At 43.9% G+C, this 26,592-nt stretch overlaps 1 long non-coding RNA gene across 1 annotated transcript; it reads left to right on the top strand.

Annotated features, from left to right (window-relative positions):
- Positions 1 to 11,975: 11,975 nt before the first annotated feature.
- Positions 11,976 to 14,820, top strand: LOC122133643. Its single transcript, XR_006152917.1, has 3 exons — positions 11,976 to 12,331; positions 12,417 to 12,501; positions 12,695 to 14,820. It is a non-coding gene; the product is annotated as an uncharacterized LOC122133643 (long non-coding RNA).
- Positions 14,821 to 26,592: the final 11,772 nt, after the last annotated feature.

Here is a 26,592-nt window from a genome sequence, read left to right as displayed (position 1 = left end):
ACAACTTTTCCATGCAATACACATGAAATATCCAAATAATCACTCTATGTTGGATCCAACACCAAAAGAAAATGTAATGTCTTTAAACCTGAGATCTAATAAAACAGAAAGCTCGAGCTGATATCAATATCAAAGAGAGAGGGGAAAAAATCTGTGCGATCACAATGTCCCGTCCTACCACGCTCCTGTGTGATAAAAGTAGACCTAGGCCAGAAGCTCCGCTTTCCAGCAGAAATAGCAACAACAAATCTACGACCAGACCTTGTGCTTTGGTCGGCCTCACTCAAGCAGGTGTATATCGTCGAGCTCACGGTCCCCTGGGAGAGTGCGATGGAGGAGGCCTACGAGCGCAAGAAGCTAAGGTATGCAGAGCTTGCAGCAGATGCACAACAACGAGGCTGGAAAGCTAAGGTCTGCCCAGTTGAAGTAGGCTGCAGAGGATTTGTAGCCACCTCAACATCCAGGCTTCTCCGAGAGATGGGAGTGCGGGGGAAGGCCCACAGGCAGGCAGTCAAAGACCTTTCCAGGGCTGCTGAAGTCAGTGGCTGTGGATAAAGAGGAAGGACTCTGTCGGATGAGTGATGGCATCTAGGGAGTGAGCCCGGGATGCCGGATCTCACTGCTGAACCCTCTGGAGGTGTCGTGGGTCAATTAGCGAAACATCGAAGAAGGAGGGCGCCCACTTGATAACCCTTAGGATGCCATCAATCATTCGACCAACCCACAGAGTCTCGAGTATGCAGAAAGGGATATTAACACCTTGTCCTACATAACAGATCTGAGATGGTCCAGGGGAGAACGTTCTACTGTCTAGGAGGAATCAGTCAGTCCATTTTCTGTATGATGTGACCTGTCCATTAAATGCGGTAAAATGGAGTGTCCCATCAATAGTGGGTGGGGGTTTACATGAAACACTAACTGTGTCATGGTATCCATGAGAAAGATGCTCTCCTGACCTCTGACGAAAGCTGGAATATGGGGGCAGGCGTCTAAGATTACATGCGAAGCAGAGGCCACTAATTACTATGCTGACTGTGTGCAATATGTGGTCAACATCAGTGAGTCTCTAAATCTATTATGTTGTGTATAGTGTTATATATGTCAAAATCTCCGTAAACGTTAGAAAGGTCGCCGATTAACACTTGCAACTCAGTGTTGTGATGGTTTTAAAAAAATTCAGAAGGTAGTAAAAAAGGTATTAAAAAGGTATTAAATTTTACTTAAGGATTGCTGTATATACCCTGATCTAAGATTACATGCGAAGCAGAGGCCACTAATTCCTATGCTGACTGATCTTTGCCCTTCAGAGTAGCAAAGAATTTGCGCATTTGTTCCATAAGCCATGGCGTCCTTGCTATTGCTCCGTCTATGGTGTGTATTCCCCTTATGACCGTGCTTATGTCCTGCTTGGACATTCTTCAACCCAGTGCCCTTCCTTTAGGCATCCAAAGCATTGTTCCCCTTGGAGGTGGGGCGCCAAGGGTTGTGTTCCCCTGTGGGAGTCAGCCTGGCAGCAGGGAACGTGACATTTGCGTAATCTGTGGCACCATCAACCGCAGCTATGCATTTGGCGAACACCTTTTGGTAGTCCCTTTTTCTCAGTTAAGCTGATATCAACTCGCTGGTCCCGCTGTTTGAAGTCAATCCTACTGTTGATGGGGGCAGAGTGTTAAAGTAAAGAGTCTTTAGATCAGAGTTCAGACCTGAAACAGCAGTGTGAACTCTGATGTAATGATTCAGAGTCACAGACCAGTCTCCCTTCACATCAAAGTAGTGCCTTCAAAGATCTTCAAAGTGTCTGACATAATCATAAAAATGTTCCTTCCATTGGGGTCGTTTGGTTTTAAGCAAGGGATTGAGTCCAGCAATGAATGTTTTTCCTGCGGGGTAAGAGCATGCCACACACCATATGTGCTGTTAGCAGACGTTTCATTGGGAATCCTGAGTTTACTGGTATTCTCTTCTTGTTCGAATCCGTCCCATCTCAGGTCCTGGTCAGAGTTGTCTATATTGCCAGGTCTAATCAAAAATATACAGTGCCTTGCATAAGTTTCTTCAACCCCTTGGATGTTTTACCCTTTTATTGCTTTTATAAATCAATCATGGTCAATATAAGATTCCATAAGTATTCCACCCCCTTATAAAAGTGACTGACCTAATTCACAGAGGTCGAGCCAATTGGTTCTAGAAGTCTCAACAATTAGTGAAATGGGGATCAGTGTGCAGTGATGTGTCTCAAGGGATTGTAGTATAACGAGTATTCCTGGCTACCATTACACCATGAAGACCAAAGATCACTCCAAGCAACTCAGAGAAGAGGTTTTTGAAAAGTATAAGTCAGGGGAAGGGTACAAAAAAATGTCCAAGGCACTAAACATCCCCTGGAATTCTATTAAATCCATCATCAAGAAATGGAAGGAATATTATTAGAGCATATTATAGAGCAGGCCGTCCTCACAAAACTGAAGTGACCGTGCAAGAAGGAGACTAGTAAGAGAGGCCACCAAGACACCTATGACTACTCTGAAGGAGTTTCAAGCTTCAGCAGCTGATATGGGAGAGACTCTGCATACAACCAACTGTTGCCTGGGTTCTTCACCAATCAAAGCTTCATGGAAGAGAGCCACTTGAAAAAAGCTTCACTTTTGGTCTCATCAGACCACAGAACCTTCATCCACTTGACCATGGAGTCTCCCAACATGCATTTTGGCGAAACTCTAGTCGATATTTGATATGAGTTTTCTTCAACAGTGGCTCTCTTCATAAAGCTTTGATTGGTGAAGAACCCGGGCCAACAGTTGCTTATAAATGCATTACAACAGCGGCATGCAGTCTATAAAGAAACCTGCAAAATACTTTGGATTTATACAACGCAGATCTACGCGGATGACTTTCCAGACGAACTAGCGCAGTTTATGAATTTCTCCCGAGTTGCTCTCACTGACCCAACAACACAGTGAAAGCTACTTTCATTAATATGGGAGAGGCATCTCCAAAGTGTTTTCCCAATGTGGACATAGCGCTGAGGATATACCTTACATTGCCCGTTAGTAATGCCAGTGGGGAGAGGTCATTCTCCTAATTAGGAAATTATTAGGCATAGACTGAGGACATCAATGTGCGAGGACAGACTGAACAATTTGACTTTAATGTCAATAGAGCATGACATACAGTAACTGCGGCCCAACTGGACTTTGAAGAGCCTCATTGATGAGTTTGCGTTGAGAGAGCAGAAAACAGGCCTTTTAATATCACTGATGGTGAGTCACCATGTTTGTTCTAATGTTAGGCCGCGGCTGCCAAACACTCAACATGGCTCGATTATTGTAAAAATGATTTTTAAATAGCTTGTAAGCTAATTCAAATGCTTTCCACCCTGGAGAATGTTGCACTGTATATCTGACTGTCTGCCTTCTTGTGTTTGGGTTTTTGAGTAACCTATAATGGTCATTCCTGGCTATTTAGCCTTGTTTTTGCTTTTGAATAAATGGAAATATGTATACATTTACATTATTGGTTTACTATTGTCTACTGGTACTGCACTACTACACAAACACTTTTGTCCATTGGCTTTAAACTGATCATATTTATAGAGTGCTTCTGTGGGACTTTAAAGCAGCTGGATGTGTCAGTTGCCACCTGGCGTGGGTTTGTGTGCGTTGTCTTGATGTGCGTCGGGGCGAAATAGGGGCCCTCAATCCTGGTAGTTAGCCCAGGCCTTTAAAATGTCTTAATCCCGGGCCCTGAATGTACTGAGTGATCCAGGTCTTGAACGGAACCAGGTAGACCATGCTTCCACAGGGAATGTCCAGCAGGTGAAACCGATTCAGACCCTGAGTCTGAAAGAGCAAAACTAGTGTTTTTTGTTTTGTTATTACAGAATCACAACAGAAACTTGAAACAAACCCACTACCTCAAAGGATATAACAACAACTGCACTGATCTACGCGATCTGTATGTAGCAAGTGGGCAAGTAGTAATAGTTTGGTGTAACGACCCTCACTCTCATGTGTATCAGTGACAGGGAATCGGACCAGGGGTTCTTCACAGTGGCTTTTATTGTCTGCATTCACAATAGAAACAAATAATCCATAAAATCTTTACTGCAAACTCGACTGCTTACGTACGTCTCGAACAGGGATAGACTAGCTCTAAGGTACGGGAAGCGCAAACGCCCAAAATGCGTTAAAGTGAAAGAAAATAAACAAGCAGTCGCGCAGCCTCATATTGAACCTTAGTGAATGCAGTATAGTATTTGGGACATTTCCAGGTTTCACACATAACATCAAAAAAACATTGGATTACAATGGTATGTGAAATACAAATTTTGTTTGAATTCACTTAATCTAAAGTTAGGTTCATTTCAACTCTGTTACACCCACCCCCCACTGAATTCTGGACAAAATTATACACATGTTCGCAACACCATACCTATGACATCATCTGTGTCATGGGACTACACACAAGCCGACTCTAGAAGTATCCCTTAAGGATGCAGTGGACAGAGAGCGACATCAGAAACTCCCCACCAACCACCGGCTATAGAATGCCTTACACATTCTACGCTTGCCCAAAAACTGCCAAAAAGACATAACCAGTATGTATAAGTGTCTCACATATTACAGTACTTTCTAAAGACATTAAAGATGTGCAAAAAATGCAAATTAACTTATGCCCTAAGAGCTTTAACCACAGAGCTGCATATAGTCCGAACATTCTGCTGTAGTCGTCTGGCGACATCTTGTCTAGCTATCGTGTACAGGAGCCTGTTAACTGGTCGAACAAACACGACCTAAGCGTGTAGCGCGCTGTGGTGCAGACTCAGGCCAAGCTCAGTGGGTGCAACAGTGTGTGCAGTGTCGTTAAGAGTCCAGAAGTAACTACTGAACAAACAGTGTGATGGTCACTAACAGTCGAGGCATCATCCCTAACAGTGTCAACTGTGTGTGCAGCGTCGCTTAAAGAGTCAGATGTAACTACTGACAAAGTGTGGTGGTCACTAACAGTCGAAGCATCATCCCTAACCAGTGTGTGAGGTATGAGAGTATTCAGAGTGTGAGTCCTGGGATCTTGTCAGTCAACACGACGTCAATCAGGTCAGTAGAAGGTTCCTTGGCACCTCCTTCAGGAAACTGTTGATTTGGGGTGTTCAGGTGACTGACCCATTCTCTGGTCCTCTCCTCAGACGCAGGCAGGACATCTGAGTAATTAACCGGTTCAGAGGCGCTCACAAGACTGTGCACATCATCAACTCCACATCGAGTCGCATCCGGCTGAACGGACACTTGAGTCTGAGTGTGCTCCGACGTGACTTGACCTAAGGCCATGGAATGGACAGAGACGGAAGACTGGACGGAGGACATTGAGAGGCCAGACTGAGAAGACTGTGGCACATCTTGAACAGGAAGAAAATTCACCAGCATAAGTAGATTGCGATGGACAATCCTTTCACGCCCTGTGACAGTGTCCTGTATTTTATATGTGTGCGTTTGAGGATTCATCTCAGTCACAGTATAAACAACAGACTCCCATCGGTCAGCAACTTTTCTCTTGCCCCTTTCTTTCTTATTGGCCACAAGTACTCTGTCTCCCATTTCAATTGTCGGCCCTTTTTCTTTCCTATTATACAGTCTTGCCTGTCTGCTCTGCTCCTTTGTGACATGCTCTTGAGCAATTAACATGGCTTCCTTAAGGTCCTCAGACAGCTTCGCGACATATCTGCCAAAGTTAGTCACACCAGGGTCAGTCAAGATGTTCCCAAACAGGATATCTACTGGAAGACGGGGCACCCTTCCAAACATCAAATAAAACGGTGCATATCCAGTAGTTTCATGGGCAGTGCAATTGTACATGAACGTGAGAGTTTGTAAGCGTCTCGGCCAGTCTTGCTTTGAGTCTGAGGGAAGAGCCCTGATCATATTGCCCAGTGTCCGATTAAAACGTTCGACACTGCCATTTCCCATCGGGTGGTATGGAGTAGTATGAGACTTTCGCACACCAGAGAACCGAAGAAGTTCAGCAATCAACTCGCTTTCAAAACTTGCACCTTGGTCACTGTGAATCCTCTCAGGGAATCCATAGACGCAAAAATACTTGTCCCAGAGGACTTTTGCCACTTGTTTGGCTGATTGATCCCTGCATGCAAAGGCCTGAGCCAGTCTGGTGAAATGGTCGGTCATTACCAAAACATCCACAGATCTGTTGTGTGAATCTTCAGCTGACCAGAAATCAATGCAAACAAGTTGCAGTGGTCGGGAGGTGACAATGCTTTCAAGGGGAGCTCTTCCTGCAGGCTCGGCCATCTTGCTCACTATACAACGCTGACATTGACGAACGTACTCTCTCACATCTCTATCCATGTGCAGCCAAAAAAATCTCTGTCTGGCAATGCTCAGGGTTCTTGACTGACCTTGATGACCCGCACTGTCATGTACTCCTTTCAAGACTTCAGCCTTCAGGCAATCAGGAACGACAAACTGTTGGCGTCTTGCCTTTGAAATCCTGATCACGTGACACTCTGTATAAGACGTCATCATCAGAACAAACTTTTCCCAATGTTTCAGAAGCCTCAAACTTGACTCGACTCCTGTGCTCTTTCCCGTCTGGAATGGTCTCCGGGATCTCCCCACAAAAAAAGAATGCGAGACATGCATTATCTCTAGACTGTGCATCACAGAGATCTCCAACAGCAAAGGCAGGCAGGCTGGGCAGACCCATCAGGAATGAGCTGGGGTAAGTGACCCACAAGGGCTGTCGCACGATCCTTGCTCAGAAGGTCCATTCAGTGTGTGACTGGATAACAGCAGTGACTTCCTGTGTGGACAAAGACTGAGCTGACGTTGAAGGGACTGGGCATTTGTAAGCTACAAACGTTTGGTCTCTCTGCCATTATAGACTGGTCAGTGGATTCTCTGAAAGTCTGTTGAACAGCTGTGTCAGACAAAACAGCAGCTTCTCTGGCAAGTTCATGAAGTGGTTCACTGATCAGTCTGCGACCGACACTTTTGCAAAAAGGGACACGACTGAGAGCGTCAGCAACAATGTTCCTTGGGCCCTGGCACATACTTGATGTCAAAATTGTAACTGGCTAGTTTTGACACCCATCGCTGCTCACAACAGTCAAGTTTAGGTTTAGTCATAATATGTGTCAGTGGATTATTGTCAGTCCACACAGTAAAATCATGGCCTTTCAACCAGCTGGCTAAACTTGTCACATACTGACCACTTCAGTGCAAGAAACTCTAATCGATGGGCTGGATAGTTCTTCTGTGACCGAGTTAAGGACTTGCTAGCAAATGCAATTGGTCTAGCCACTGAGTCAACCTTCACGTCTTTGAGATAAAACGGCCCCAAGGCCATCCAATGAGGCGTCTGTAGACAGCAAAAACGGTTGACTAAAGTCTGGGTGAGCCAAAACAACAGAATCGATGAGGGCCCGTTTGAGTTCAGCAAATGCCCGGTCATTGGTCAGCGGTCCAGTCAGTCAACTTTAGTTTGCGACTCACTACAGCACACTTTGGCTTTCGGCCTTTCTTCTGTCTCTGACCAGCCAGCAGCGAGAACAGGGGCTTCGCAAGAGCTGAGTATCCTGGGATGAAGTGCTGATAGAAATTTAGCCATGCCAAGAAAGGACCGCACACGTTTCTCAGATGGCGTCACTCCGTCAGCCTCCATCAAGTCAGTCACAGCCATACTGCTTATGCTCTCAACTTTGCCTGGGTCAGTCGAAACTCCATGCTCGTCAACGATGTGGCCAAGGAATTTGACAGACTTCCTCAAAAAGTAGCATTTCTTAGGTGCCAATTTCAAGTTGTGAGCACGGAGTCTGTTAAACACCATCTCAAGACGTGCAAGGGCAGAACTTTCATCAGGAGCAAAAATCAAAATATCAGCTAGATAGCATAACAGACTTGGATAATTTTGATCACCAAAAATAGAAGTCATCATTCTCATAAAGCTCCCTGGACTGTTACAGAGCCCCTGTGGCAGCCTGTTGTATTCGTAGAGCCCCATAGGTTTGTAGTGAATGCTGAATACTTCCTATCGTCCTCATGTAAGGGCATGTTATAAAATCCTGAAGTTCAAATCCATTGTGCTGAACAAGGAAATTACCACCAGTGCTGCCAAAGCAATCGGCTGATGTGGCAGAGGGTGAGCGTCCTTCAAAGTCCTCTTGTTCAGCCACCTGAAGTCAGTGCACACACGCAAATCACCATTCTTCTTCCAGATAAGTACTAATGGTGAGGCATACTCACTGGTTGACTTTCGAATTATCTCTTTTTCTCCATTTCACTTAAGACTTGGCGCAGTTTTGGTACTGGCTCGGTGGCACGCGTCTGAAAGGAAGTCTGAATGGCTTTTGGTCAATCAAATGGATTCTGTGAACAAACTCTCTGCTTTTCCGCAGTCAAAGGTGATCGCGTGGAGAAAACATCCTGGTAACGAACAATAAGTTCTGACAACTTGTCTTTACATTCAGACGACGCATCACACAGGCTGATATCCAACTTACTCAGGCCAATGGACTCTAGCTTCTCCCCAGCACATCTCACATCAGGGACAGACAGAGGTATCAGGCACGGTGGAAGTGCTTTGATGACCACTGACCAGGTCTAAATCTTCCAAAGCGACACAGGGTACCAGGTCAGCAAGCTTAGCGTTACGTCTCAAAAACAAAGGCTTTTCAGAGACATTCATCACTTTCAAAGGAACCCACCCATCTGCCCACAAGGGTGCGACAACGCTGGCGACCATGAGACCTTTGGGTGCAGACCGTGCTGACGTCGGCTCCGTCATCACTGCACTACCAGGAGACACGTGAGTGGGTTTCGGCAGTTTTCCCCCACAAGAGATATTCACAGCCGGGTTGAAGGCAAGTGGCGAGTTGCAACGCACTGTACCTATCTTGTCAGGCATTTCACCATCACCCCATCTATGCAAGCCAGCCAGCATGGAGAGAAAATGCTCGGTTTCAGTATCGGTGGATGACGGTGCTGAAACTGCTGTCCAGTATGTACTACACTTCTTTGACTCACGCAGTATGTGTTTGATCACATTGGTTCCAATTATCATGTCATCATGTTGTCCTTCAACTACAATCGTCGGCACAATCATTTTGCAGTCATTAACTTCCATATTAATGTAGAATGCTGACTTTGGATGCACTCGTCGACCTCCAACACCAATGAGAGTCACATCGGTGGAGAATCTATCTGCTTCACACACTGCCCCAGCAGAGAGCAGGTTACACATAGCAGTATCACTGACTGTACATGCCATTGAGCCACTATCTAGCATACCCCCAAGAGTCACTTTGCCTCCCACTTTCACTGGTACGTAAAATAAGCTGTCACTGCCACCCACATTCTGAGTATTTTGATACACAATGTTTGCTGATTGAAATTGAGAAGAATTGGAAAAATTAAAAGCTGAATCAAAAATATCGGTGTGTAGCGAGTGGGAGGATTCTTTATGACCTGTATTGCCTCCCTCTGAATACAGGTCAGCTAGTTTCCCGAAGCTGGGCTGAGTTGGGGCGGGGCATTGTTTGGACAGTGCTGCCTTGAGTGACCAGGGGCCAGACACTTGAAACAGAGATGGTCAGATCTGCAGTGAGACAGGGTGGAGTGATTAGTATCTCGGGGCGGCAGTGGTACAGGAGGTAAAGAAGTCGTTTAGTAATCAGAAGGTTGCTAGTTCGACTCCCTGTCGAAGTGTCCTTTGAGCAAGACACTGAACCCCCAATTGCTCCTGATGTGCAGTGTGCCATCAGTGTAAATGTAAAATGTGTATACATATGTAAGTCGCTTTGGATAAAAGCGTCTGCTAAATGACTAAATGTAAATGTAAATGTATCTCCACAAACTTTACACGGCGGCGAGCTGAAAGGGCTGGAGCGTTTCTGACTACGCTCAGGATTACGCGGCTCCACCCTGGCCAAGACTCTCTCCAGCATGCTCATCATGCGGCCAAGGACTCCATCATCAGGCTGCTGAGCATTCTGTAGCGGCGGGATGTGCCGCTGCGGCGGGATACGCTGCGGGCGCTGGACATGCTGCTGGACAAAAGCAGAGCCTGAGCATGAGCTAGAAGTCGTGGCATGAGAACATGGCGGATACATTGACTGGGGGTCCGTCCCATGAGAATCAGAGTGTGCACAAGTGTGTGAATCATTGTCAAGCACAGCTGCAGGGTAACTTTTCAGCTGTGGAACACTGTAAGACATCGCAGACGCTCCCGATTCCCTTTGATACTCATCTATCCTGAGCTGAATGTCCTTAGAGGTCCACTCACTGACAGGCTTGCATTTAAAAATAGAGGAAAGCTGTGGATCAGGACAGTGCTTTGCAAACATTTGTGCCACTTCTCCACTTATGTTCTCCATTCTCCTACCCTGACGCCGCAGTCCCTCATCAGCTGTGTCTGCTGCTTTGTTTAGTCTGATCCAGTAGTCAACTGGATTTTCTTTTTGCTTGGGCAGTGTGGTGTAAAAATCTTGCAACGGAAGTGATGATGAAGACTGACTGAAATATCGCATTAGAATGTCGTATATGAGATCTGGGTTCTGTTTCACATCAAGTGTGTCATCACTCCTCAGAGCTACTTTGACTACGTCTCTTGCCTTTCCTAAAAGCCTTCCTTGTATCTCATCTGCTTGTTCAGCTGTTGTGTAAGACTGTTTCTTAAGGTGAGCTTTTGTCATGGCAATCCATTCCTGAACAGAGTACTTGTCAGAACTATTTCCCCTAAAAGTCACAGGTTCACGTTCAGTGTTGACATGAACTACTACTTGCGTTGTGTCTTGTTGTGTAGGGCCTGGAGTCAGAACAGTCGCTGGTTTGTCAGTCAAAGGTGTATCATGTGCATTAGTACGATCAGTAAGTCCAGAAGAGAAAAGTCTAGCTGCAATGGAGTTACCTATTTGCTCTCCCAATTGGCCTATCATATCAGTTAGGTGTTGCATGGCAATGCTATCACTCACTGGAGTAGAAGTTTGTGCATTCTCCCTCAAAAACTGTTCACTAGGAGACCAGCCCGGGCTCACACTACGCCCCCTGTTCCTAACATCACCAACATGTTCTTGAAGACCACCTGCACCCTCACTTCCATACCCACTAGTCAATGTGTTAGCATTCAGACCATTCAAATGAACACCCCTGCCCCTATTTATGGAGAAGCCTTTAAACCCATCGCCCTGACTGCTATTTCCTTCAGCCATGTTACCTTGAGTAATACAGAATTAGAAATAAAAATAATAAGAGGAAAATATAAATTACTAATGCAGAATATTGATGTCACACTACCTGAAAAATACCACTTAACTGTAGTATGATTTCGAAATATATCAATATTGCACACAGAAATGAAAGAGAAATGGCTAAACAGTGTACAGTAGTGTAGCTACACTTCATGAGATTAAACTACCATCGATATATTGCAAATGCAGTGTTAGAGTACCCCCTAGCGGTCATACGGAATCACCAGAAAATTCACGATGCACATCAGGAACACAGCGCAGCACCCACGGCGATCTGCTTGCGGAGCTGATCTAGATGATCCAAGAAGTCACGGCACCAGTGTAACGACCCTCACTCTCATGTGTATCAGTGACAGGGAATCGGACCAGGGGTTCTTCACAGTGGCTTTTATTGTCTGCATTCACAATAGAAACAAATAATCCATAAAATCTTTACTGCAAACTCGACTGCTTACGTACGTCTCGAACAGGGATAGACTAGCTCTAAGGTACGGGAAGCGCAAACGCCCAAAATGCGTTAAAGTGAAAGAAAATAAACAAGCAGTCGCGCAGCCTCATATTGAACCTTAGTGAATGCAGTATAGTATTTGGGACATTTCCAGGTTTCACACATAACATCAAAAAAACATTGGATTACAATGGTATGTGAAATACAAATTTTGTTTGAATTCACTTAATCTAAAGTTAGGTTCATTTCAACTCTGTTACACCTACTCCCTCTGCCGTTACCCAGTTAGTCTCTCTCTGTCACACCGCAATACGTCACTAATTGGGCAATGGGTTGCGATTGATTAGGCTACCTGACATATTACCCACAGGCTTATGTATAGGCACCCGGGGTCCTAAAGCCGGTAGCTCGTCAACACCACTGGTTCTGGGATTGTGTAGCAGAGTCACGGGTGCTGCGTGAAATAAACAGGTATGTCTGGGCAAAGGTTTCTTTAAGTTCTTCCGTCACTGATTACTAGCTTGCTAAGTGGCTACTTGTTTAACTATGGTATAGGAGGGCAGACGCTGGCAGAGCCGCTGTGTTTTGATGTACGTGTGTGGGCGTGACGCCGTGTGTGCAAAAAGGTACGTTATTGAACGTATTCGTGGTATTCTGTTTGTAGTATAATACAGACAAGTCATGATGTACTCTTTATGTATCCTTCACCAGTGTCTGCTGGGCACTGTTACCATAGCAGAGAGGGCAGTTATTCTCCAGAAGCCATCAGCCACAGTGTAGTAGCCATCTTGAAAAGGTACTGTATGCGTACCAGCAGGCCATAGCGGCCATTCATTTTGCGCTGACAAGTGACGACACTAATGTAGGCTGGCTGACTAACACTTTGCCCTGTATTGCTGTTTTTAATTGATGTAATGCCATCACCTCTCCCATGTGTGCTGCTTTTAAGGCTGTGGGATCTTAACAGTGTTTGTTTTATATGTTTGCAGCGTTAGACCCTCGCAGCTACCCAGGGCTGCTAGTTGCTGTTCTCTTTTAATGTGTATTTGATGCATTGGTGCCGCGTATAGTTTGTTTACTTTTTTTTTGTTCCTCTAGCCTATCGGCCTAAGTAGCTTGTGTAGGTACTACCTATTTAATGTGAGCCGCAGGCTAGAGTGGATTTATTTTGTTTGTTTTTCTTTTTTACTGTACTTCCAGTTCGTGTGTCTCCCTCCCCCTCCACAGCTAATAGCCTCGGTGCTTATAAGGCCCATTAGTACCTGACCTTGGATAGCCGGTCTCTGTAGTTTTTCTCACTCTAGTAGCCTACAGAGATTGCAGTGTGCATGTAGTTTGAACTCTTAATTGCCGTGTCACATATCACAGAGTGTCTTGGATATTGTAGTGCATTTTCCCTGAATCTAAAACACGTGTTATTTAGTGTGCACAAGACCACGTGTGTTAGAGACCTGGCCTGACATCAGTTCTCCTAGTGGCCCAGTACCGAGGTTCCCCAGTCCCCCTATTGTGTCTATGTATTTTTTTGTATTATATCTGGTGACCAACCAACGCTACTCGTGTCTACTATTTTTATACTTTCACCAAAAACTGGCAATAGTGTTATTGAGTTCCCCTTGCTATGACATAATTTAGCCCACTTCAAGGGGTGGCGTAGTCAACAGTACCCGAGAGGGCGCTACATGTACAACTTCTCAAATGGCCTCGAATTTATAGCTAAAGTTGCGTGTAACCGTTGGACGTCATAATCAGCACCATATGACGTCTTATTATGCGAACCGGGTGATCCCTAAACTTGCCGAGCAAAGACAATCCTGACAAAACGAATTATTTTCTGGTGTGTTATGCATGTACTAAAGTGTACAAGTTTATCACTGAAAGACACCTACATGGATTTGAAAAATCCGTATAGGCTTAATGTCAATGTCATTTTCTAAGATTTTAATAGTAAGGGGAAATATTAAAACGTATTTACTGAATATAGGCCTAATATATTGGTTATTTTCCTGAACTATCAACTGTATACCTATATTCCTGAATTCTCTATATCCGATTTGGATTTGACCAAGAGTTACAACAACTGCCACTGTGTTTTATTTTTGTGTTCGTGTGCAGGCCCTCGTCATGGTTGAATAGGTCATGTTATGCATTTATTTGGAAAACTTTTCAAAACTGTTTTCATTCAATGACCAACAGTTACAACAACTGTTACTGCAGCCAGATAGCGCATAGAGAGAGATTGTAATGCATAGTATCCGATATAATTCAAGTAAAATGTCAAAACAAGCATATCTGATGGCACTCTTTTTTTTCACAGCCATGAGACATACAGAAGCTGACAACTTGAACTTATTTTGTATTTTATGATGTCGCCATCTACTGGCCACTGGTATGGAGGTAAGCAGAAAAAGATTGGTCATGAAATCAGAAGGCAGCAGTCAGGAGCTGGGCAGGCAGTAATGGCATTAATCCAGTTAGTGGGTGAAATAGAAGTCTGATAAAAGCCCCTGTTGATTACAGTTTTTTTTTTTTTAAATTTTAATGTATGTTTATGCTTTTTTTAACCAAATAAATATGTTTGTATGGATTTAAATGTTATAGCTATAAAGCTATATTTTTGTTATTGGCCCCGGTTGTGTTCATGAATGTATAACATTTATGTCGGATTCATCGTGCCATTGAAATGAAGGATACCACTTTACTCAGCTACAGATCACAGATAATTATACATGAACACTGTCCCCAGCATATGTTGTCTATCAACCACATTAAGCTGTCAAGCAGTTCAAAACTACATAATATATGTTAGTTTATATATGTTACAGAGTTTTCCAACAGATTCTTCAAAAGGATATTACTTGAAGAAGATAATATAAGACTTTTTCTCAGAGGCAGATTAATTTAAGATTTATTAAATGATAAAATACAGAAATTGTTATCTGATTTCCCCATTTGGATATATTACATATATGCCATGTTGTAGTACTGGATGTCCAATATTGCTATTCAGTCTGTTCGGTGCATTATTCTAACATTAAAGAGAGAATGAAACACAACTTACAGTACTATCACAAAAAGAATTATATTTTGTATGCAGATATGACTTTTAAAACAATATAACATGACATTATCTCTTAGAATAACGGTGACAGCTTCCTCTTTTGAAGAAACTTAACAATGTACAATTTAAGTGTGCCGATACCATATATTATAGGATCAAAGAGTGGTTGCAAAATCAAGAAAAACAGAGACATAAATACTGATACACCAAATGGTACTTGGTTGTCTGTCATGCGGGCACTAATAAATTCAAAACAACAACCAAAACAAAAGTTCATAACAATCAACAAATGTGGTATGCATGTTTGAAGTGCTTTGTTTTGACACTCCTTGGATGCTTCTCTGCAGATTCTGAGAATCTTAACATATGAAAACAAAATCACAAAGAGCGTTGGGAACATATAAACAACCGTCATTAGGAGTCCAACAATGCTATTTATCAAAGTACTAGTGCAGGAAAGTTTAACTAGATCAAAATTTGTACAGTGGGTTTTGTGAATGACATTGCCACAAAATGACAGCCGAATTGTCAGTGATGAAAACATTGCAAAAGAGCAGAAAGGATAAAGCCAGGCTACTGCAATGAGAATTTTAACCTTTCTTGGAGACATCTTGTCATGATAGTGTAATGGGGTGCATATGGCAGCATATCTGTCGTATCCCATTATAGCCAGCGTCACCAGTTCAACACTACCAGAAGTGTGCAAACAAAATACCTGAATGAAACAGTTTACCAGAGAGATCGTGTATGACTGTGTAGCAAGCTTAGTCATAATATGTGGCAACAAAGCTGAGCTTCCGTATATTCCATTAAATGATAAATTGCAAATGAAAATATACATTGGTTCATGCAGGGCTCGTTCCTTATAAACAACTACAATTAAAAGTGTATTCAAGGCAATGGTTAAAATGTACGGTAGAAGAAAAACAGTAAAATATAAATATTTCTGATGGTCCATCTTTTCATACATCTTCAGAATGAAAGTTGTTTCAGAAGTTATGTTGTCCATGGTACTCTGCAAATATTTGATGAGAGAAATGACAAATGTAATGCACTCATATCATGAGCAACTCAGCAAAATGGTTTGTAACATTCTACAACACCCCTTCCCATGTATAACAGCATCAACACCATCTGCCAATACAAACTTTAAGTCTTTTGTTTTCTGGAAAATGAAAAGTATAGAAAAGACACGTTAAATAGCTGTAAATATAATAGTTACCCAAGCTCAGGTGCATATATGGTTTAGTGTGGCCCACTGAACAGAACACTATTTGGTGACAGTTGGAACATAGTTCTTATACTTCCAAAGATGGGAGGGACTTCTTCAGTCTGAAATGCAATATGCAAAAGGAGGACTGCAGTAGTGCTTAATTACATCAAGATTTCCACCCAAACCCACAATAACAACAGCAAACCAATCAGATCATGTTTCAAAAAGTATGAAGTTATATTCATAAAAGTATCAGTACATCATACGTCATTTCAGGATGAATGTAAAAAAAGATAGATGCTCCTAATAAAAGGGTGTAATATGCGAGTGTGTGTTATATTTCTATATAAGTTTGCATTTGGAAGTTCATTAAGTAGTCTTGAGGGATGCTGATAAGGATATTTTGTGTTGCTTAAGTTTCAATGTTGTTAAGTTCAATTATCTAGAACATGCAGTGTGGTATAGTAATTATCTAAAATACTGTATGTAATGTAGTGCTGTAGTGTCAGTGAGTGAAATGGCAATAGTAATCTTAAATCACCATCAATTGAATTTATGGCTTGTAATATGAAATACCAATGAAGACCTTAACTACCACTGTACTGCTCTGTATATATGTTTTTGCTTCCTAGCGTTAATATAAATTAAGCAGCGAGCCAAACTCCTTTTTCAAGAGCCAGGAAAATGAGCCTTCTTGCTCCTTTATTGACCACATTGAATGGAGTAAAACTAGGAATAAAAACAAAGTGGAAAAAGTGCTGAATTATAAAATACAACATAACATTATAATTAGCTATAATTAACATTAACATTAATTAGCTAACATGCTAATGTAAACAACAGTACAGTTGCAGCGATTTATTTGACTATTTAATCATATTATATACTATTTATCATCAAAGTTATCACAACTCATTGTAATTAAATAACATACATATTACGATCATGTAAAACTTAGTCATTGCTTTCTATGAGATTCAAAGTTAAAAACACGTTAAAGTTGAGTTTGCTGTGACAGTTGAGTGTTGCCATGTGAACGGTGCCCGTGTGCTCCAAACTTCCATTGCCTCCCGATCTCGTGGGCGTCAAAACAAAAGTCCTATTCAAAATAAAAGTCCTATACAAACAACTCAACTTCAATCACCAAAACACATAAAACATGTTATGGGCAGAACACTCCCCATCTGGCATTTAATGCCACTAAAGATTCAACAGTCCTCGCTTGACCTTTGACCTTTCTTAGGCAGAAGCAGGACGACCTCAGTAATGGGCCTGAAGAATGTCTTTACTTTGTCTTGTGATGCAGTCTTTATTTCAACCTTTCTGACCTTTCCGTCACTGCTTGGAAAGGCGGCAGTGACCAGACCCATAGGCCACTCATTGCGAGGGGACTGACTCTCTTTCAGCAACACAACGTCCCCGGGCTGCAGATCTCGTGTTGCTGTGCGCCATGTGACCACGTTCCAGGGGCCAAACACATCCAGCCCTATGTATGTGAATGGCGGAGATGAGCTCAGACGTTCCGGGGGGAGGTCGGCCATCTTCGGGACCTTGAGCTTCCCCCTTAACTTGCGATAGGTGACGCAGTGGTGGATGACTGAGCCTATCAGCCTCTTGCCTGCAACGACCCCGAGGCCGGCAGCCCTCACAGCACCCTCTGTGAAGTGTCGCCCTTGGTGCTGCACTTTTGTGTGGTGGTGGCTCACCATTAACTTTGTCACATTACATTTTGGGAGAATGATGGGGTTTCTCACCTCAGGCTCAACAGATGCATGTTTCAGACGGCCGCCAATTCTCAACAGGCCGTCGTACATGACAGGATCGAGGTTCAGGATTGTGCTTGACTTGGCAATTGTTCTTTTTTCTTGTATTTTGTTCAGTGTGCGCTGCAATGGCAGGGGAGCAATCCAGCTGTTTTGTTCATCTCTTTTGAATTCTGTGTGCATGGCATTCAAGAATGTCTCATCTTCAAAAGATAGAGCGTGTTTGTTGTCATTTGCTGTTCTCATGAACACGTCAAGTCCAAGCTTGTCCTCAGGGCGCACGTTGACGAGAGAGTGGCTGGAGAGGTCATGTCTTTGCTCCCCGCCGTAGCTTGCCTTGTCTTTGACGTGTATGTGATTTTGACACGTGTCAGGTACGATGGACGTCCGTTAAGATGGACATTTGTCTTGAAGACAGCAACAGTGGGCTTGCGGGCACTGTCAATGCAAACTTCCCCAACTATGACCCACCCCAAGTCCAAGCGCTGGGCAAAAGGTGCATTGTTAGGGCCATTAATCTGTTGTCTCACTTTATGAACACGGATTAGGTCTCTCCCTAATAAAATGAGAATCTGTGCTTCAGGGTCAAGCTCTGGGATATGAGGAGCCACAGGCCTCAGGTGAGTGTGGGAAAGAGCCACCTCTGCTGTGGGGATTTCTGACCTGTTGCTCATGATCTCATTGCACTCAATGAGTGGGGGCAAATCCAGACACACTGGGCCGTCGACTGCTTCTATCTGGAAACCGACTGCTTTCCTCCCAGCCATTTCAGTGGTGCCAGCGCAGGTCCTCAGCAGGTAAGGAGCAGGGCTACCGTGGATGCCGAAGAGCTGGAAAAACTCAGACTTGGCCAGTGAGCGGTTGCTCTGGTCATCAATGATGGCGTACATCTTCACAGCACGTTCTCTTTCGCCTCGTGGGAAGACCTGCACCAGGCATATCTTTGCACAGGATCGAGCCGGGAGACCATCTCCGCAGACCTCTGTACACCTGGAAGTCACCTCTGAAGGAAAGCTGCGTTGCTGTTCTGTGTGTGGCTCCGCAACAGGAAACGCTGCTGGTGACAGGGTGGTGTCTGGATGCATGGTTGTGCAGTGTTCCTCACTTTCACACTCATTGCATTTCAGCTTCACAGGACATTCCTTGGCCATGTGAACAGCAGAGCAGCACCTAAAACATCTTCTATATTCTTTTAGTAACCTTTTGCGTTCTGTAAGCGGCTTCATTCTAAAACCTCTGCATCTTTCCAGAGGGTGCGGCTTGTCATGAAGTGGACAGTTCTTAGATGGATCCCTCACTTCTCTCTCTGCTCTGTAAGTCAGGTGTGCATTAGCTGTTGCTGCCACGTCGGTTTTGTGGACAGATATGGCGGTCCTCACACTCTCCTGTCTCCCTGCAGCCCTTTCGTTGCGGTGATGACTGTAGCTGTTGTTGGGCAGGATAAAGCTGGGGTCATTCCTGGCCTTTGCCTCGCAGCGGACAAACTCAACGAAGAAGGAGAATGGGGGGTAGCAGACTCTGTGATGTTCTTTATATCTTGAACCAGTAGACAGCCATTTATCTTGTAGGTTCTGTGGCAGCTTTTGGACGATGGGGTTGATTCCCCGCGGTGTGTCGAGGTAACTGAGGCCAGGTAAGTACCCATCTGTTTGGGCTGAGAGCAGCTCCAGGAGCAGGTCACTAAGCTCTCTCAGCTTTGAGTTTTCTCTTGAACTGAGGCGAGGGAAACAGTCCAGCCGCTTGAATAGTGCACTCTCTATCACTTCAGGGGTGGCATAGCACTCTTGAAGTCTTGTCCAAGACAACTGCAATGCAGCTTGGGGATTAGAGACATACACTGCCCGGATTCTTTTGACATGGTCTGAGGACTCCTTTCCTAGCCATTTAATGAGCAGGTCTAGCTCTTCACTAGCTGTTAACTCTAGGCCCTGAGTAGCATTAAAAAAGGAGGACTGCCATGCTCTAAAACTTTCAGGCTGATCGTCAAATTTATTTAGCCCTGTAGTAACTAACTCCCTGCGGGCCAGATACTTAGCAAAGTCCATCATGTCAGGGGCCTGATTGACATAAGGAGGGCTCTGTATGTTATTCCTAGATGAATGGTCTTGGAAGCTCACATGTTTGCCTGGGGAGCAGCCTTGCTGCTGACAGACTCTGGATGGAGAGAAAGAGTATGAGGTGGGGCATCGAGGTAAATGGGGCTGGTGCTCTGACGCAGGCAAGTACTCACTGTGCTGTGTGGCTGAGTGAACAGATCAGGCATCGTGGGCAGATGTGGGGCTTAACACAGGGGTGTGTCTCGATGGTGGTGACTCTTTGAGACTGAGAGGAGGAGATCTGTCTGGAGGGGGAGCATTGGGGTTGAGGGGCTGGCCTGTGTATGCGGGGCTGGCCTGTGTATGCTGTGCCACGTACGCCTCCGTCCGCTGCTGTACCTCCAGTGGTGTGATGGCACTCTTGGGACTGAGCATGTCATCATACTCCATTTGAGCTGCCGCCTCTAACACTTCAGCCTCTGCATTGGCAGCAGCCGCTGCCTTTTCAAGTTCAAGCGCTTGCAGGTTCGCTTCCAATCTAGCTTTCTGCATCTTTAGCTCCAGCTCCTGCTGTGAGAATGCAGCTCTGGCGCGCGCGGCTTCTGCTATGCCTCTGGCTCTCGCTGCTGCGCCGGCTACTGAGCACTTGGAGGCAGACGAGTGCCTGGATCCGGACACTGATGGTGCATTTTCTGCTGCTTGGGTTTCCATAACTAGCATAAATCTCTTTGATGGTAATGACTTTTCACTGTACTGCTCTGTCTATATGTTTTTGCTTCCTAGCGTTAATATAAATTAAGCAGCGAGCCAAACTCCTTTTTCAAGAGCCAGGAAAATGAGCCTTCTTGCTCCTTTATTGACCACATTGAATGGAGTAAAACTAGGAATAAAAACAAAGTGGAAAAAGTGCTGAATTATAAAATACAACATAACATTATAATTAGCTATAATTAACATTAACATTAATTAGCTAACATGCTAACGTAAACAACAGTACAGTTGCAGCGATTTATTTGACTATTTAATCATATTATATACTATTTATCATCAAAGTTATCACAACTCATTGTAATTAAATAACATACATATTACGATCATGTAAAACTTAGTCATTGCTTTCTATGAGATTCAAAGTTAAAAACACGTTAAAGTTGAGTTTGCTGTGACAGTTGAGTGTTGCCATGTGAACGGTGCCCGTGTGCTCCAAACTTCCATTGCCTCCCGATCTCGTGGGCGTCAAAACAAAAGTCCTATTCAAAATAAAAGTCCTATACAAACAATTCAACTTCAATCACCAAAACACATAAAACATATTATGGGCAGAACAACCACTAATAAAACAGGTGGCATATGCTATTCAATGCAGATAATCAAGAACAACTTTTCCATACAATACACATGAAATATCCAAATAATCACTCTATGTTGGATCCAACACCAAAAGAAAATGTAATGTCTTTAAACCTGAGATCTAATAAAAAAGTAAGCTTGAGCTGATATCAATATCAAAGAGAGAGGGGAAAAAATCTGTGCGATCACAATGTCCCGTCCTACCACGCTCCTGTGTGATAAAAGTAGACCTAGGCCAGAAGCGCCGCTTTCCAGCAGAAATAGCAACAACAAATCTACGACCAGACCTTGTGCTTTGGTCGGCCTCACTCAAGCAGGTGTACATCGTCGAGCTCACGGTCCCCTGGGAGAGTGCGATGGAGGAGGCCTACGAGCGCAAGAAGCTAAGGTATGCGGAGCTTGCAGCAGATGCACAACAACGAGGCTGGAAAGCTAAGGTCTGCCCAGTTGAAGTAGGCTGCAGAGGATTTGTAGCCACCTCAACATCCAGGCTTCTCCGAGAGATGGGAGTGCGGGGGAAGGCCCACAGGCAGGCAGTCAAGGACCTTTCCAGGGCTGCTGAAGTCAGTGGCTGTGGATAAAGAGGAAGTACTCTGTCGGATGAGTGATGGCATCTAGGGAGTGAGCCCGGGACGCCGGATCTCACTGCTGAACCCTCTGGAGGTGTCGTGGGTCAATCAGCGAAACATCGAAGAAGGAGGGCGCCCACTTGATAACCCATAGGATGCCATCAATCATTCGACCAACCCACAGAGTCTCGAGTATGCAGAAAGGGATAAACACCTTGTCCTACATAACAGATCTGAGATGGTCCAGGGGAGAACGTTCTACTGTCTAGGAGGAATCAGTCAGTCCATTTTCTGTATGCTGTGACCTGTCCATTAAATGCGGTAAAATGGAGTGTCCCATCAATAGTGGGTGGGGGTTTACATGAAACACTAACTGTGTCCTGGTATCCATGAGAACGATGCTCTCCTGACCTCTGAGGAAAGCTGGAATATGGGGGCAGGCGTCTAAGATTACATGCGAAGCAGAGGCCACTAATTCCTATGCTGACTGTGTGCAATATGTGGTCAACATCAGTGAGTCTCTAAATCTATTATGTTGTGTATAGTGTTATATATGTCAAAATCTCCGTAAACGTTAGAAAGGTCGCCGATAAACACTTGCAACTCAGTGTCGTGATGGTTTTAAAAAAATTCAGAAGGTAGTAAAAAAGGTTTTAAAAAGGTATTACATTTAATTTAAGGATTGCTGTATATACCCTGATCTAAGATTACATGCGAAGCAGAGGCCACTCATTCCTATGCTGACTGATCTTTGCCCTTCAGAGTAGCAAAGAATTTGCGCATTTGTTCCATAAGCCATGGCGTCCTTGCTATTGCTCCGTCTATGGTGTGTATTACCCTTATGACCGTGCTTATGTCCTGCTTGGACATTCTTCAACCCAGTGCCCTTCCTTTAGGCATCCAAAGCATTGTTCCCCTTGGAGGTGGGGCGCCACGGGTTGTGTTACCTGTGGGAGTCAGCCTGGCAGCAGGGAACGTGAAATTTGCGTAATCTGTGGCACCATCAACCGCAGCTATGCATTTGGCGAACACCTTTTGGTAGTCCCTTTTTCTCAGTTAAGCTGATATCAACTGAACTCGCTGGTCCCGCTGTTTGAAGTGAATCCTACTGTTGATGGGGGGCAGAGTGTTAAAGTAAAGAGTCTTTAGATCAGAATTCAGACCTGAAACAGCGGTGTGAATCATTACATCAGAGTCCAGAGTCACAGACCAGTCTCCCTTCACCTCAAAGTAGTGCCTCTAGTGATCTTCATAATAAGTGTCTGACATAATCATGAAAACGTTTCTTCCATTGGGGTCGTTTGGTTTTAAGCATGGGATTGAGTCCAGCAATGAATGTTTTTCCTGCGGGGTAAGAGCATGCCACACACCATATGTGCTGTTAGCAGACGTTTCATTGGGAATCCTGAGTTTACTGGTATTCTCTTCTTGTTCGAATCCGTCCCATCTCAGGTCCTGGTCAGAGTTGTCTATATTGCCAGGTCTAATCAAAATATACAGTGCCTTGCATACGTTTTCACCCCCTTGGATGTTTTACCCTTTTATTGCTTTTATAAATCAATCATGGTCAATATAAGTTGGAATTTTGACAAAATAAATCACAAAAAGACCTCTTTAATGTCAAAGTGAAAACAGATTTTTACACAGTTATGTCAATTAAATAAAAATATGTAATGAAAAATAAGTGATTTGTGAGAAGGTGAATTCTCCCCCTCCTCACCGTGGCCAAAAAAGGGATGGTGCCCTTTAAGACTGTTGGACTCCACCCCCATAATGGTTGGGTCCTGGCTCACCTGAGTCAAATGTTGGATATAATTAAGCCCAAGTGGCTGTGCCCTATTTAAAGGGTGCCTTATGTGTAGAGAGGGAGAGACTGTCTATGAGAGGCATGAGAGCACGGACAGAGGTAGTAAGACAAAAACACTTCCCTGTTTACCGGAGTGAAGGGAGTGTTTTTGGTGTCTAGTTGTGTGGACACGGTGTCTTTGTGCTTTGTCTTTGTGTCTTGTATATTGTGCCTGTTTTTGTGTGCTTGTTTTGTTTGGTTTAGTTGGTACGGCTAGCTATGTACTTAGCTTCGGGCTGAGTGCCTGGGCCTAGTTTGGGCCTGGCTTGGGCCTTGAGAGGGTGCCGATATTTGGGCCTAATCGGCCAAGCAGGTGCCTAGGGTGCCAGGTTACTTCAGTCCCGGGTGAGTACGGCCGGTATCTGTTATCTGTTTGATTTACATGTGTTTATGTTGTGTGCACTGTGTTGGGGTTGACAGTCCCCCCCTGTAAATAAATATATATATTTTTTATATCAAAACCACCATCTTCTGCACCCTTCTTCCCAACTACACCACCAAGTCCAGTCGCGACCTCTCCCAAAACTACGCGGGGTGACCGCCCGGTCCCTCACATGATTCCATGAGTATTCACCCCCTTTAAAGTGACTGACCTAATTCAACAGAGGTCCAGCCAATTGGTGCTAGAAGTCTCACAATTAGTGAAATGGGGATCAGTGTGCAGTGAATGTGTCAAGGGATTGTAGTATAACGACACCTGTGTCTGGAAGGTCCATTCACTGGTCAGTATTCAGTAATCAGTATTCCTGGCTACCATTACACCATGAAGACCAGATCACTCCAAGCAACTCAGAGAAGAGGTTATTGAAAAGTATAAGTCAGGGGAAGGGTACAAAAAATGTCCAAGGCACTAAACATCCCCTGGTTAAATCCATCAAGAAATGGAAGGAATATGGCTGGATGTGTAAATCTGGCTAGAGCAGGCCGTCCTCACAAACTGAGTGACCGTGCAAGAAGGATACTAGTAAGAGAGGCCACCAAGACGCCTATGACTACTCTGAAGGAGTTTCAAGCTTCAGCAGCTGATGTGGGAGAGACTCTGCATACAACAACTGTTGCCCGGGTTCTTCACCAATCAAAGCTTCATGGAAGAGAGCCACTTGAAAAAAGCTTCACTTTTGGTCTCATCAGACCACAGAACCTTCATCCACTTGACCATGGAGTCTCCCACATGCATTTTGGCGAACTCTAGTCGATATTTGATATGAGTTTTCTTCAACAGTGGCTCTCTTCCATAAAGCTTTGATTGGTGAAGAACCCGGGCAACAGTTGCTTATAAATGCATTACAACAGCGGCATGCAGTCTGTAAAGAAACCTGCAAATACTTTGGATTTATACAACGCAGATCTAGCGGATGACTTTCCAGACGAACTAGCGCAGTTTATGAATTTCTCCCGAGTTGCTCTCACTGGCCCAACAACACAGTGAAACCTACTTTCATTAATATGGGAGAGGCATCTCCAAAGTGTTTACCCAAATGTGGACATAGCGCTGAGGATTTACCTTACATTGCCCGTTAGTAATGCCAGTGGGGAGAGGTCATTCTCCAAATTAGGAATTATTAGGCATAGACTGAGGACATCAATGTGCGAGGACAGACTGAACAATTTGACTTTAATGTCAATAGAGCATGACATACAGTACTGCGCCAACTGGACTTTGAAGAGCTCATTGATGAGTTTGCATTGATAGAGCAGAAAACGGGCCTTTTAATATCACTGATGGTGAGTCACATGTTTGTTCTATGTTAGGCCGCGGCTGCCAACACTCAACATGGCTTGATTATTGTAAAACAGATTTTTAAATAGCTTGTAAGCTAATTCAAATGCTTTCCACCCTGGAGATGTTGCACTGTATATCTGACTGTCTGCCCTCTTGTGTTTGGGTTTTTGAGTAACCTATAATGGTCATTCCCTGGCTAGTCAGCCTTGTTTTTGCTTTTGAATAAATGGAAATATGTACACATTTACATTATTGGTTTACTATTGTCTACAGTACTGCACTACTACACACATACATGTTGTCCTTTAAACTGATCATATTTATAGAGTGGTTCTATGCACTTTAAACTGATCATATTTATAGAGTGGTTCTGTGGACTTTAAACTGATCATATTTATAGAGTGGTTCTGTGGACTTTAAACTGATCATATTTATAGAGTGGTTCTGTGGACTTTAAACTGATCATATCTATAGAGTGGTTCTGATGTGTCAGTGCACCTGGCGTGGGTTTGTGTGCGTGTCTTGATGTGCGTCGGGGCGAAATAGGGGCCTCATCCTGGTACTTAGCCCCAGGCCTCAAAATGTCTTAATCCGGCCCTGAATGTACTGAGTGATGCCAGGTCTTGAACGGAACAGGTAGACATGCTTCCACAGGGAATGTCCAGCAGGTGAAACCGATTCAGACCGATCGCTGATCCTATGAATTTAACTCAGAGTCTGAAGAGCAAAACTAGTGTTTTTTGTTTTTGTTATTACAGAAATCACAACAGAAATTGAAATAACTGCACTACACTCAAAGGATATTACAACAACTGCACTGATCTACGCAATCTGTACAACTTCTCAAATGGCCTTGAATTCATAGCTAAAGTTGCGTGTAACCGTTGGACGTCATAATCAGCACCATAGTATGACGTCTTATTATGCGAACCGGGTGATCCCTAAACTTGTCGAGCAAAGACAATCCTGACAAAACGAATTATTTTCTGGTGTGTTATGCATGTACTAAAGTGTACAAGTTTCATAAAAATCCATATAGGCTTAATAAAACGGATTTGTCATTTTCTATCAATCAACCTTTTCTATTAAGATTTTAATAATAAGGGGAAATAATAAAACGTATTTACTGAATATAGGCCTAATATATTGGTTCTTTTCCTGAACTATTAACTGTTTACCTATATTCCTGAATTCTCTATATCCGATTTGGATTTGACCAAGAGTTACAACTGCCACTGTGTTTTATTTCTGTGTTCGTGTGCAGGCCCTCGTCATGGTTGAATAGGTCATGTTATGCATTTATTTGGAAAACTTTTAAAAACTGTA

This window comes from Clupea harengus, chromosome 17 (genome assembly GCF_900700415.2).
Source record: "Clupea harengus chromosome 17, Ch_v2.0.2, whole genome shotgun sequence".
NCBI lineage: Eukaryota > Metazoa > Chordata > Actinopteri > Clupeiformes > Clupeidae > Clupea > Clupea harengus.
Note: the sequence above shows the minus strand (reverse complement) of the source record. Positions and strands in the feature narration are given on the sequence as shown.